Raw genomic sequence first — 11,241 nt, 5'->3', positions numbered from 1 at the left:
CTGCAACCACCACAAGGAAAATGTCCTGCTTTCATTGGAAGGTCCCATAATGTGGTCTCTGTTGATCTTGTGGGACATTTTGGTCTTGGATGCATTAAAACATCTTGAATGTTCGGACTCTTTTTGTAATAAAGAAATGGGAGGATACGTTGACCTACAGACCATCTAGCTCACAGTGCCAGCGCATAAGGCCCCCACCTTATCAGGGAGCAAATTGTTTTTAGCACACACTGAACATGACAAACCTTGGCCACAGTGTCAATATTCATAAGCAGGCCCTCTAGAGACCCCATATCAGAAGATCAGCCAGAGTCAGGATCCTCTCCTCCTCCGTCAGTGCCTTCCGAGGCTGTTACCCAGCAGTGCCATCAGCCTGCAAAGGATGCATATAGTTTCCAATCTCATTAAACTGCGTAGTCTTGGCAGGCCTGTCTTTTCCCATTCTCCCAGATTGCTTGCAAGTCTACAGCAGGAATTCAGTATTGCACCCACAGTGGCTGCTCCCTTGCGGTCCCTGCGCCCCACTAGGGACTCTTTTAGATCTAAGCACATGTTATCCCCATTCAGCACCCAGCTGCCCAGACTACACGCCCAGAATCCACCACTGTCCAGCGGCCCCAGCATTGCAGGACTTTGCCAGCCGGCACTAAATAAACACTGATAGTGCCCGGGCCTACTGGGAGCCAGCTGCACAGTCAAGCTGGGGTCCATTTTCTCTCCAGAGGGAGGCTGCCTCGGCTGGGGAGAAGCGCCTTCTCCCCTCTCACCGATGTCAGCTAGGGGCCCTGAGTCTTCTCACCTGCCGTTCCAGTTGCAACTCCCGCTATGAGCCAAACCAGGTCTTCCTCACCATCATCTCTCACTAGTTATGGAGCAGTGCCTAATTTGTGCCTGTGGTTGATGGTGCTTAGCACCAGAACTAATTTATCAGAGCCAGGTCTAGACCACACAGCGTGGGTAACAAAAAAAACAATAACGAGTTTGACTCTTTGTTCACAACAAGTTCCTCACTCTCACTCTGTCTCCAGAGTCCCCGGTAAAGAGCTAAGCTCCTGAGCAGAGCTCCGATAATAAAACCATGTCTTCAATCAGTGCTAGTGGGCAGGTCACTGATTTGAATGGATTTGGTCCTGTGCGGCTGCGACAGCTGCAGTGGCAGTGTGGGTGCGTAACCTTTTTAGGTTGAGCCTGAGCCAGCGGGCAAGCACTGCTCTGGTGATCTGTTGTAGGTAGAGTATGAAGGAGAAGCCCTGCCCACATTTTATTTGGCTTCTGTCTTTGCCCTTCGTAGATGCTGGTGTCAGATTCCTTAATATGCTTGTTAGTCCCTCCTTAGTAAGGCCATGTCGTCATTTGCATCCTCCCATGGCTACTGGCCCCTTTACTTGGTTGTTACACAGTACGTATACTATTTATAGGTCGAGCTTGAGCCAGCGCTGCACTGCGAAGAGCTGTGGTAGTTGAGTACTGAGAGAAGCTTCGCCCAATCCCCATCCCTTATTTTTCATTGGTTGCATGTTTGTCCTTTGTAAATGCTGGATTCCGATTCATTATGTGGCTTGTTAGTCTATCCTTGGTACAGCCATGTTGCATTTGTATCCTCCCATGGCTACTGGCCCCTTTACTCGGTTGTTAGCCAGGGCATGTACTATTTCCTTTGTGCAGACGTACTGTCATGCAGCTTTGTTTGTGCCTTCTCCTCTCCTCCCTCACCCCTGCCCGCCCTCCCGTTGTCAGTGCCTTCTCTCCCCCACCCTCCCTATCGATGTTCGTGCCTTCTCCCCCCGCCCTTCCGTTTTCCATGATGCCAAGTTGCCAAATAGGTCTCGCGTAAATTGGAGACCTACTGCATTGCAAATTCTTGTTCATTATTCAAACACTTCCTGCTCGGTGCGCTTTCATCACTCTCCTTCGACTCAAAGCACAGCAGGCCGAAAGGAAGCAGCAAGACTGAATGTTTGCGAGTGGCATCTGTCGGAGAGGCAGGCACACAAATGAGCACTGCGCAGACTAGCAAGGGCAAAGAGTCAGCTTTGACAGTGTTGCTTTCATCACAACTCCAGGGTTCGGTTGGTAACAAAGCTATTTCAAATATTTAGAAACAGAGCACATGGTAAAGGCCTGCTTTGGCATTAGCGAGCACTGCCATGGTGTGCACCCAGAAGCCACATCAATACTGAACTTCCCCTTTCATGTTCCTTTGTCTTCGCGATAAACCCAAACTGACCTGTCTCCGACATAATACACCTTAATCCAATGGGCAAATATCGGTCATTCACCCGAACCGTGTGCATTACTCTTCTTTAAGTATCATCTCATCGAAGTGGCTTTATAGCGCTGCTGTGGTTACATTCTTCTCTTTCATTCTGGGTCTTGACTGTGTTGCTGGGCAACCCTGGCATTCTGTTTGGAATGCGGGGTGTTTGGAGCCAGTTGGAGATTGAGCTGCTTGTGGACTGGTGGTCCTTTACCTTTATGCTGAATAAAGACCTGACTTGGATCCATAATCTGTGTGGTGGACTTTTACTTACCATTGGCAACGAATGGTGACTACCTGCTGGGGGACATGTATTAATGGACCACCGGTTTCCCCTAGAACCCGCTAATTATCGTTTACTTGGACTAAATGAGGATTGTTTTTCAAGTGGAACTACTGTTTACAAGAATCGTGAGTGACCCCTTGTCAGGGTACAATGTACTGATTTCCTCGTTTCGAATGCTGCAAATTTATTTATATTTAAAAGATAAAGTACAGTGAATCGGATGTTGACCGTTACCTATAAGAGTTTAAACGATGCAGGCTATTCTTCTGATGTCTCAGCCGCCTGTGACATGGCAGAGTTTGTGAGTGCGGAGTTTGTGAGACATCTTCTTCGCTGCATTCGGACGCAGCCTTCTTCTCAAAGTCTTAACTTCTCCAAGCGTGCGCTGCTCACTTTTCTGCAGTATTATTCTGACATCTGGCGGCCTTTCTTTACCAGCTGCGTTCACTGGCATTCAACACTTTCCCTTCGCAACACTTCCCGGGCAGTTTGAAAGCCTTCTGGTTGCGGTTGGACATGCGCGGTGATGCGCACACCATTTCTAAGAACTCACGAATCCTGTAGACATGCGCGGTGATGACCACACCACTTCTAACAATTTCATATAGTGCACACTCTCTCTTGAACGTGCGCAGTGATGCGCACACCATTTGCATACATTCATTGTTGAGTTTACAAAGTTTTGCAGTGATGTGCATACTAATCTTTAGTGGAATTTAACTGAGACATACAGCGTGAGTAGTACTGTGATGTACACAACTTATGGAATTTATGGGCATTTATGCAATATACACATTATTTATTTATTTTTTCTATTGATGCTGTTATGGTAAACTTAAACTTGTGTATGGACTGTTTATTTTATATTAGCTTAGAGGATTACTAAAAATGTTCAGTTCAAGCTTTTGAAAAATTCATAAATAATCCTTGCTGCTTAATATACTCACCATGGTATCATCTAGCATGTCCCAGCCACCACAGTTTCTTATTGATAAAGGAGACCCTGTCTTGCCCTGGAACAGGTGGAAACTTTTATTTGATTCATATCTAGTTGCTACTAGTGGCGAAAAGTTCTATGCTCTCAGAAAGCATGCAGTTCTGCTACATAATTTAGGAATTGAAGGCAGACATGTGTATGGGAGCCTGGATGAGATTATCTTGGGACGTGGTGAAGGTGACCCAGACAATGTATATGATATGTCAGTTATGATGTTAGAGAGGCATTTTGGGGCTAGGATAAATGTTGTATTAGAACGACATAAGTTTTTCACAAGGGTTCAAGGTAAGCACGAAAAACATTGGGAGCTATGAAGCGACTGAGGACTTTAGCCCGCACTTGTGACTTCAAGCAACTCACTGATTCTTTAGTAAGAGATCAAATTGAAAGGTGCACCAATTATGTGAGGGTTCAACAAAAACTCTTGGCAAAACATCCTGACCTCAAAGAAGCGATAGCTATTGTTGAAGGCTTGGAAAATACCAATATGCGGGTACGTGAGATGAGAGACGATAAGAAAGATGTTGTATCTACTGAAGAAGTTGTTGTATCTACTGAAGAAGTTGTTGTTCATGAGGTAAAGAAGGATGGTGACAATAGTACCTGTGACAAGGGAGGTGATGTAAAAAGACAGAGCAATTCTGATGTGCACAAGAAAACCATTGGAGGTGAACACCAGAGTGTTGGGCGTTTTCCTAGTGGTTTCAAGTGTTTCAGGTGTGATAGTGAGGGATATTTGTCCAATCTTGTTTTGCAAGATTTGCGGTGTGTAAGATTTGTGGTAAAAAAGGGCACCATGCCTGTATGTGTCGCAGTGCAAAGAGCCAAGTGGTGTATTATGTAGAAAAAAAAGGGAAATGTATTTTGAGTGTAAGAGAAGATGGAGTAATTGATGAGGACACTCTAGTGATCCCTGTATGTGACATCATGGTTGGTGGTAAACAGTCGCCAGTTTTGGCTGACTCTGGATCTCCATACACAATGGTAGGAGATAAAAATTGAGAAACTTTATTCAATACAGAAGATATTGAACTTTATCCACCTGGTATTAATCCGGTGGGATACGGTGGCATGAAGATTGATGTGTTAGGCTATGCTGTGATGAAAATACAATTCAACTATAAGAAAACAGTTGGTAAAATTTATGTAGCGAAGAGAAGACATAATTTGCTTGGGTGGAGTCACCAGAGAGAAAATTCTCCTGAAAAAGTGTTGTTGTTGCCCACCCTGTCAACTGCCTGATGATATTTGTTCCCAATTACCAATGGTATTTAGTGACAAACTGGGTCTGTGCCGCAGCTGATGATGGAGTCTTTAGAACAAGAGATCAAGACAGTTCTTGAAGCTGGTGTCATCGAGGAGATCGAAAGTTCAGAATGGTTGGCTCCAATTGTTTTGGCACCCAAGGATGGTGGAAAGAATATTAGGATGTGTGTTGACTTGAGGGGACTTAATAAACACATTTGGGTGGACAGACAACCCTTACCTAACATTTCAGAGACTCTAGCACCGATTAAAGATGCAAAGTTTTTCAGTGTGATTGACTTATTCTCCGCTTTCCACCAGGTGATGCTCCATTCCGATTCTAGGCACCTCACCTCATTCGTCACACCTCTGGGTGCATACAGGTTCATCCGTATGCCATTTGGTTTGGCTTCCGCAGCTGCTTGCTTTCAAAGAGTTATGTGCAAAGTGTTGGAGGGTTTACATATAGTACTAGTTTTTCAAGATGACATATTGGTATATGGTCAAGATGAACATGAGCATGACAAGCAGTTGTGGGAGGTCCTTTCTCATTTACAAAGTTCTGGTCTTGTCATCAAGAAGGAGAAATGCAAGTTTTGTGTGACCTTTGTGAGTTACCTTGCGCATACGATCTCGGGAGAAGGTATCAGTCCCAAATTTGATCTGGCTGAGAGTGTTGTAAAAAGTGCCTGTGCCTTTGGACAAGGACCAAGTACGGTCTTTCCTGGGCCTAGCAGAATTTTGCTCAAAATTTGTCCCCAATTTTGCTAGTTTGTCCTTACTATTGAGATCATTAATGAAAGAAAGCAAAGTTTGTGCGGTCACAAGAATATTCTCTTTTTTTTATGACATCAAGAAAATAATAGGCAAGATGCCTACCCTTGGGCATTTTGATGCTTGCAAAAAACAAAATTGACGACTGATGCTAGTATGAGTGGATTGGGAGCAGTCCAGTCTCAAGTTGTTGATGGAGAAACCACTATTCTGGCGTTTGCTTCACATTCACTCTGTTGTGCCGAGGAAAGGTATTGCGTTGCAGAACGTCAAGCGCTTGGGCTATTCACCACTTAAAGTTCATCCTGCGGGGGCTACCCATACTTGTTAGAACTTACCACCAACCATTGTGCCAGATCTTTTCATGTAGGGATGCTGAAAATGTGTCTCCACGTATCAAGAGATCGATGGAGGGACTGTCTGAAATAAATTTCGGGGGAGAATATCTTCCTGGCTCAAAACACCTACATGCATGTTTGCCTAGGATGCCCCTAGATCGGCAATAGGTGGAGTTTAAGATTCCTTGGTGGCATGGGTGTATGAATCTACTGTTGATGCTGATGAATGGTCTCAGTTATGTCAAGAAGATAAGGATTGGGAGGAACTAAAGAATTGGGTTGTGAAGGGTTGGCCGGCTAGTAAGGATGTGCCGGACTCTTTTAAATCTTTCATGTATGTGAGAGATGAGTTGTGCATAATTGATGAGAAATTGATGAGGGGTCAGAGCATTGTACCTCCCTGTGGTTTGTGGAGTATGTTGATAAATTTAGCACATGAAGGACACCTAGGCAGAAATTTGACCAAGGCTAGGATCCGTGAGTGGTATTGGTGGCCAGGTATGAACCGGCAGGTTGAGGAAGTTGTGAAAGATTGTTGGGAATGTGCTAACAGTGACAAAAGTAAGAAAACTAATACCGCTCCATTGTCACCAGTTGAAATTCCTGCGGAACCATGGTCCAAATTGGGTTTGGACATTGCTGGACCTTTTGAGCTTTTGCAACATGATGAACGTTATGTGTTGCTACTTGTTCACTTCACTTCGAAATGGGTTGTAACTAAGTGTGTGCCTATTGTCAACACTCAGACAGTGTTGGGGGTTCTTTCTGAGGAATTCTCCAGAGAAGGGGTCCCAAAATGTCTCATTACTGACAATGGAGTCCAATTTGTATCTCATGAAATGTGTTCCTTTCTGAAGGAGTTATCTGTTAAGCACTACAAAACTCTGTTGTACTCACCACAAGCAAATGGCCTAGCAGAAAGTATGAATACAATTGTGAAGAGTTGTGTCCAGAGAGCTTTGCATACTAGAGCATCTCTCATATCCATGCTTAGGGCAACTTTGTGGGCTCATCGTAATTCTCAGCTACAAAGAAATCTGGTGGTCTAAAAAAGGTGAGCAAAAATTGGATTATCACAAAAAAAAAGAGACGAACACCCAACACCTATCCACAGTCAAGTGGGCACAGAAAAGTGTTAAAAGAGAAGACCTTCGCGGAATGATAGGATGTCCATCAACTACCAAGAGAGGTCAGTGTCATCCCTTGAATATCCTTCCCTCCTACCACTACTCCTCCAGAGTCCTGGGTGAAGTTATGTGGATTGGATTGCGACCAGGCCACATGAATAACAGAGGAAGGTGCAAGCACAAGATAGAAGAGGATTGCTTAGTAATCTATTACCTTCTTTTGTGAAATGGATATTGTTCGACCTGGCCCTTTTGGCAGGTTCACCCCAAAACTTTTTGTTTTGCCTAGCCTGTTTCTGTAACCTGGTGGTGGTGATTTTAGGTCTCTGCGCACTTTTTCACTGTGGTCCAGATTAAAGTGTGTGCACTCTCTGAGTGCGTGTGTGAGATTGACCTGCCCTCCCATAGGAATGCATGGGGAATATGTATGACCATGGTAGTTCCTGATGTGTGGGGAGTGCAGGGTCGAGTTTGGTATATGTGAACTCGCGAGATTGAATGCTGCGCGATGATGTGTGTGGCTTTAATGTGTCTAGTGTGGAAGTGCCACTTCTAGAAGTTGGTGTGCCTGTGCAGTGAATGTACTGGCATGTGATTGGCTGGAGCTGGCTGGTGTGCCAGGCTTCTGGAGTCAGGATGGGTCTGCCCCGGTGGTGAATGGGGAGATCTGCATGTTGATGGCAGGGAGGGGCTGCACCTGGGACCTGAATAGAGCTGGGCTTTACCTCCACAATGCTGGCTCCACCCCCTGTGGCGTGTCTGATGTCCCTGACCCACCCTGTGAATAGGCAGAGGGGCTGAGCAAAACAAAGTGCTCAGGAACCAGTTGCATCTGGTTCCCCCCTTGCCTGTACCTTTGGAGACAATGGATTTCTGTGTATAAAAAGAGGCTGTGACCTCCTGTAAAATGTTCTTGTTTCCTGACTTGAATCTACCAGGGGCGTGCTGCTGCTGGGGCTCAGGGGAAGGCTTGCCTCCCTGGGCCCTGCCCAGCCCCTGGATTACTGGAGGACTTCTTTCTGTGGACCCTTCTGCATGACCTGAGGATGGTTGGGAGATTCTTCCTTACCCCAGGAGCTTTGTCCTGTGTTACTGGGACCCTTCTTGTTGTAGGGGTCATCTCTGGGGCCTTTTTTGTGCTGTCTGTGCCCCCAGCGCCTTGAGAGCGCTTTATTCTGCTTCTCTGGGCAGAGCGCTGTCGTTTCCCTCCGAGGGAAGCGCTCCTGCCTTTCGTATGCCCCAGAGTGCGCAGGTGCCCCCCCTGCGTCTTGTTTCAATTTAAAATTCCCCGCGGGTACCACCCCGTTTATTTAATTATTTAAGCAGGTGCCCACTCCGCGGGTTATTCCCCCGACCGAAGGAGCCTACCCCTCATCTAAATGCCCGGAATGTGACCTGCCTGGTTGTGGGTGGGGACGCAGGACAGAAGCGGAAGTGCGGCCAAGTCCCGAGAAAGTGGTCCTGAGTCTGCCTGGGAAGCAGAGAGAAGACCAGCAGCCGGCCGAGAGATGTCCTCTTGCGGCACGGGGCTCCGGTGAGTTATGGAGAGCCCTTGGGCCGCCAACAGGGAGAGGAGTGTTGCCGCTGGAGTGCCCGCAGCCAGAGAGGAGAGACAGAGCTGCCGTCAGCCCCCCCAGGAAACTCCGGTGCGTGGAGCTCCGTGAGGGACTATCGATTGTGCTAGTTGTTGCGAGGGGGGAGGCAGTATTTGAGCGGCCCCGTTTGGCAGCGGGCCGCTCCACCGTTTTCCCCATGGTTAGCCTTAGAGCCGCGAAGGCTCCAACGATGGCCCATATTTGTCTAAAAGTCCCTGTGAGGGGGCGTGGCCAAGATGTCAGAGTGAGCAGACGCTTCTCCCCAGAGCTCCTACGTTCCCACTGGGCCCAAGCCTAAAACTACAGCGTTCTCCCCTTGCTACAGTGCGGTGGGAAGGGGAGAGACCAGAGACACGAACCGGGACTGCCATATTGCCCGACGAGACCTCTGGTGCCCTTGTGGCGAAGAGAGGTGGAGGCGACTGCGACGCCCCATTGCTGCAGCCGGAGCGGAGAGCGGTGTGCATAGAGGACCTCCCGGGGTGAGCGCTGACCGAAGCCTGCCAGATCCCACGCTCGACACCTGGGTGAGAGGCGGAGAAGCGGTGCCCGGCCCTGCGGCGCTGAACGGCCCCGTGATACAGCTAGGGCCAGAGCGGAAAGGCCCGCGGCGGTAAGGACAGCCTCCGGGCTGTGGAACTAGAGGCCGCGGCTGCGGCCTACGTGGGTGGAGCCTTGCTGGCGGGTGCCGAATCGCCCTGTACCGACCCGCCGGGAGCGCTTCCCCCCCACCACCTCATCTCCCTACATCGACCTGGACTCCGGGTCCCTCATGGAAGCAGTAGCAGCGGGAGGCCCCGGTCTATTAGGAATGGCCTGGTGGGGTGGCCGGCACCGAGGTGCTTAGTCGCCATTTTGCTTACTCTCGCCCGGGCCTGTGAGACTCTTAGCGACGCGGCGGCCTGACTTGACCGGACCGGCACACACCGCGGCACACACCGCGGCCCATCGGTCGCCTGGGCCTGTGGCACTGGACGTTGGTCTCTCTGGTGGGCCCTGGCTGCATTGGAGGGAGACCCCTGCGACGTAGCGTTGGAGGTGAGGAGCTCGCTTCACTCCCGGGGGGTAGGCGGGGTGCAGGCGTGTGAGGGACCAGTGCGGCAGGAGTGCCCCAAGTCACCGACTATAGCCTCAGCCTACCTGCCCCTGCACTCATATTCCCGGCCCACGGATTGCCGCAGACACTGCAGATAGGAAGCAAGACGTACCGCCATAGTCAGGGCCACACCGCCTGCAAGCGCTGTCCGGGCTGAGGAGCAGCTTGAGGCCTCTGGAGCAGAGGCCTAATCAGCTTAGCCAAGTGGCCCCGCGGCTGCAGCATGCACTCGGAGCGGGAGTGCCGCAGCTGGGGTTGGCCCTCCGCGTAGCAGGAGCTCCCCTCGGGATGGCTGCCCAGAGGGGGGGGGAAGAAAGGCGATCGGACCCTACCAGAGATGCTGACCAAGTCTCAGTCGAAGGCGGACAAGGGGCACCCATCGCCGGGCCCATCGAAGGCCCAACAGGAGGCCAACGCAGGTGAAATACCAATAACCCGTTCCTTCCTGGAATCCCTCTTCAACTCCCTTAGAGAGGATTTCCATACCCTGAAACAGGAGGTGGCGGGCGAGGTCCGACAGGTGCGGAAGGAAGTGGACAGCCTTGGAGAGAGAGTGGCCGCTATGGAGGGAGCAGACACCCCCAGAGATGAGGAGATAGTGCAGCTGCAACAGGAGGTGATAGGCCTGAAGGACCAGCAGCTGGACCTCCAGGCCCACGCCGAGGACCTGGAAAATAGGTCCAGCCGGAACAACATTCCGGTCCGAGGCGTACCATCCAAAGAAGAGGGCACTGATGTTGCGGGCTACAATGCAGGACCTGTTCCGTAGCATCCTGGACGAACCCGCCGACTTCCAGATTCGAATCGACAGGGCCCACAGGGTGGGACTACCGAGACGGGCGTTGGCCCCACCGCCGGACATCCTGGCCTACCTTCCAGATTATCCGCTCAAGGAACGCATCCTCAGTGAAGCCAGGAAGCAGCAGCCTCTACAGTTCAGAGGACACCCGGTGGCCCTGTACCAGGACCTGTCCGCTATAACGCTCCAAAAGCGTAAGTCCTTTAAAATTGCCACAGACTTCCTGAGGGAACACGAGACACCGTATGCCTGGGGTCATCCCTCCCGTATCATCTTCAGGTGGCATGGGACCCTGCACCAATTCCGCTCGCTCCAGGACACCTGTGGGGTGTTGGGGATTACGGCCATGGACGAAAGCACATCCACTCCGCGACGGCGGTGACCCACCAGGGATGGCTGGCAGCAGGTCTCGCGATGTCTGTCATCGGGATCCAGTGCGTGGCCTGATACGAAAACCATCAGAGCAGATATGGTCAGCGCGGTGCGGGACGTGGCCCGGGACACCGCACCGACAGCCTGAGATGTACTCAGGGGGAGAACACTTCAGCAACCATCATTTAGCAGGTTTGGGGATCTGGGGGGAGGGGCGAGGGGAAGAGGCCTGGGCGTCCGCTCAGGTAACCTTCCATAGACTTTTTCCTCATTGGGACTGGACGTGGACAATGATGTGAATGGGGGTGGGTGTTGGGGTGTTTCTTCTGGAGTTCTTTGTTGGGGTTAGGGGGGG

This window comes from Lissotriton vulgaris, chromosome 5 (genome assembly GCF_964263255.1).
Source record: "Lissotriton vulgaris chromosome 5, aLisVul1.2, whole genome shotgun sequence".
Taxonomy (NCBI): domain Eukaryota; kingdom Metazoa; phylum Chordata; class Amphibia; order Caudata; family Salamandridae; genus Lissotriton; species Lissotriton vulgaris.
This window is presented reverse-complemented; position numbering follows the sequence as displayed.